Below are 4,115 nucleotides of genomic sequence, written 5' to 3'. Positions count from 1 at the left end.
TGGATGGATGGATGGATGGATGGATGGATGGATGGATGGATGGATGGATGGATGGATGGATGGATGGATGGATGGATGGATGGATGGATGGATGGTTTATCGGTTTAATAGAGTTTTTAGACCTCGACAGAGTTAAATTATAAATATGTTTTTATCTAAACCATTTCATAATTCTTCTGTAAGTTTCCCATCGAAAAGGTAAAACTCTGCACCAATCTCAAGTCTTTTATAGCCTCCGACATTTTTCTTTCAGGATTTCCCTGTACTTATGATCAGCTTTAAGAAAAGCCTTCTCACCACATGACACTACCATCATCACATTGACTGTACAGGGACAGCGTTCTCACCAGGCTTTCATCACACATTACATGTTACATGTAAAGGACAGTTTGTCTCATCTGACTTTCCAGATGTTTCGCGACCTGACTTCTGGCGAACTTTATCAAGACTTGCTATGGCTTTCTTCCAAAATGTCTTTCTACTCGCCACTGTTCTTTTGTCAGTTTCGCCCACTTGGATTTACAGGTTCTGCAGCTCCTCCAGAGCTACCCTGGAGCTTTTTAATCCCTCTACTTGCCCAGTCTGTCAGTGTTAGTGGACAATCATATTTTGCTTGGTTTGCAGTTGGACATCTCTTTCCTTTTCAGATGGTGAATGCTGAGTCAGATGTTTAAATCTGGGGGAAATCATTAAATAACCTAATCCAGTTGGATTTGAGGTATGAATTACACACAGTGGACAAGATCTACTAAGTTAATAAGTGACTTCTAAAGGCAATTGGTTGCACTGGGTTTAGTTATTCGGTATCAGGGTGAAGGAGTTTGAGGAAAAGCCATACTGGAACCTTGCAGGTTTTCCTTTTTTCGGAAAACTAACAACCCTAAGACAAACATTAATAACATGGTGAAGCCTTGTTTTTTTTTTTAGGTTTTTGCAGTCAAAATAATCGACCAATTTAAAATGTCTAGTTTATTTCATGTGAAATAGTCTACAAAAGAGATAGATGGTCTCAAACACTTGCTAAACTGCTATACAACACTTGAATAAAAAAAAGACAATGTCAAGAACTCAAAGTAGATTGTGAGTTAAGAACTCCCTTCAAAACAATGCATGATGGCACAATTACAAAAAAGTTGTGCCCTAGACTGCAGGGCACCATTTTTTTTTTCTTTTGGTTGACCTGTGTGAAGACAGACGGGTTTGAACAGATTAAAACTCATTCTCATCATGTTCAAGATTGAAAGATACCTCAGTCTCTGAGGTTATTTAGAAATAACCTCAGAGACTAGTCATTCTTATCCACCACAAGATATCTCCAGATTCAGATAAAGACGCTCATGTTGTTCAACACTTTGAAATACAGACCTGCTATGTTCTCTGCGTGTGTGCGTGTGTGTGTGTGTGTGCGTGTGTGTGTGTGTGTGTGTGTGTGCGTGTGCGTGTGTGGGTGTGTGTGTGTGGGGGTGTGTGTGTGTGTGTGTGCCACAGTTTCAGGTCATGTATCATCATAACTGTGTCGATGGTCATGCACATATTCTGCCAATGGCATCAGACTTTTCTGTGCTGATTTCTAAAAATAAGCCCACAGATATGTTCCCAAGCTGCACTAATGGCAGATTTGAGTATGTACATTCACAGTGAAGGACGGAAATGTATTTACTAATTTCCAAGAATAATGTAAATTCCTACCCTATTGAATGGGATCCTCTGGGCTTTGCTTAATAAACGCCCTGTGCCCTCCACATTCCCTGGCTGCCTGAAGTCTGTATTTGATAAGTTGTAACTTGTAAGCGGGAACTCAATCAGCCTTTGTTAGTAAAAGGACCATAAACAGCCCTAATCTGAGATCATTTACTCCACTGACCAAATGTTCCACACAGCTTGGAGTGTGCTGTACTTTAGTGACAGGGTTTCAAAAAAGAGAGATGTTGTATTTCGAACGCTACCACACCTCCCACATTAAGCGTTCTTACATCAGTTTCTTGATTACAATTTACAGGGTTTGAAGGAAGACTCCCTTCATTTTTGTTCTAAAACACAGTTTTTCCATGTAGCTGTGGTGTATCTGGACAAGCCACAGATCATTTAGACACTTAATATGTGGAGAGACACCTGATGAGCGCAAATTTAAAAAAAAGAAGCACACCCATTCTCCCTCCCCCCTTCGTGTACAGATTTATGTGGGTATTACACTCACTTCTATTTATTCCCTTATCTCAGAATCTAACCTGAGTCTGAACCCAAATCACTTCACCTGAACACTTTCCTACAGTGAGCCCCTATGGATTGTATATCTGTGTTTCTATTCGTCTTGTCTCAATTCAAAAGCTTGTCCTCATGTATGTTATGTAGGCCCAGCCTTCATGCTTGGCTACTAAGAATATTAGAAACCTCCGTAGGAAAGACGGTAAGAAATGATTTCAGATGTGTGGAAGGAAAGTGGAAACTGAAGCTCAAGACAAACATGAGAAGCAGGGGGTGTTTTGTCATCTTCTAAACCTTGCACAAGAATGTGATGTTAAAACAAATGTATAAAAACAATGAGGTGCCAATCCCACAAGAGTGTGAAGTGAACGATTTTTAGGAAATATGAGGAGAGTGGAGTTTATCTTTAAGTGTTTTGCAAATCCAGAGCTTTAAATGTTGTCCTTTTAAATTTCATTATACACCTCAAGTCAAATTAAACTGGATGGAACTTCAATGGAAACATTATCAAGGTGCAACATGGCGTCCTATTCAGGTACTGTTTCCCAGAGATGAACATGCAGTGGTTTGTGAAAATACTTGCTAAAGCTGATAAGTGAGAGTCATTATCAACAATGACATTAGTCCAATGCCCACATAGTATAAAAGGTCACTCAAAAGCAACACAAAAAACCTCATTACAGTGTGCAAGCAAGTATTTGCCATAATGACCATAATTACATTTGGAGGGAAAAGGGTGAATCTCGCAACAATCGCAATTGTTGCGTGGGTGGTTTTTTGTTGTTGTTGTTTTGGACAACGAGATAAGAAAAAAAAATAGAAGTATCCAAACAAAATTTTAAGAAAGTGAGTCAAGAAGGTAAACCTTAGAACCTTAAAACCATAAATTAATCTTTGAGACAGATAAAGATGGTAAACTGAGGGATCATCAGAAAGACAGGATCTAAGCAGAGAGCCAATAATCCTGACTCAGTCTCTGAGGAGAAATTATTCTGGCATTTCACTTAATTGTTGGAATCCTCGCTGACCTAAAACAGGAAAGGTGTAGTTTGATTTAATGCCAGACAACAAGGAAAAAGGGTTCTACATCTTTCCAAATAGTGTATGCAAATAAATGGCTTCAACTACAGATACAACTGGGTGTCGAGCGTAAAACAGAGACCTTCATATATCTTGGGGCCACAATCATATCAGCCCATGATTTCCTCACCAGGTAAAATACTGCTGTAAACAGTAACTACTTCATACTTTCTCAATTTTCTAACTCACTAGATTAAGTGTCAAAAATATAAGATTTTTATAAAACCTTGTTTTTGTTAAACAAACTTACCACCTGTCGCTTGGACTACACGTGCCACAAGATGTTCAGTAAGGATGTTTATGCAATTCAGTGAAAATAAACCAACAACATCTCGCCTACAATATTTCTTGCCGTACTATTTTACAGATCATCGGAGTCGGTGTGTTGGAAAATAAATACAGCTGCGCAAAAACTGAGCTGCGCAGTGTTTTCACTGCACTGGCAAGTCGCCTTTATGCCTTTTAAACAAGCTAAATTCAGGCTGATTTAGAGTACCCCACCAGTCATCAGCAATGTTGACATAAGAACAATATGCATCAAGATGTTATCAAGTCGATTTAACAAAACAACCCAATAGAAGTGGTTTTGGCATCCATGCAGCAGTGTGCCATGTCATCGGTTCTCAAAAATATCCCTCTGAGACCGATAAAGCCATATATGTTACACCACACAATTTTTTTTTGTATCTCAAGTCGACAGCCTGAGAAGGCTGTCGCGTTTAGTCTACTGATATTTTCTGCCAGCTAATTATGAACAAACATTAGAAATAGACTTTAAAGGCAGTAAAACAAATCATTATAGAGGTAGATAACAGCAGCAACAGCAAAGA

This window comes from Poecilia reticulata, linkage group LG9 (assembly GCF_000633615.1).
Source record: "Poecilia reticulata strain Guanapo linkage group LG9, Guppy_female_1.0+MT, whole genome shotgun sequence".
Taxonomy (NCBI): domain Eukaryota; kingdom Metazoa; phylum Chordata; class Actinopteri; order Cyprinodontiformes; family Poeciliidae; genus Poecilia; species Poecilia reticulata.
Note: the sequence above shows the minus strand (reverse complement) of the source record.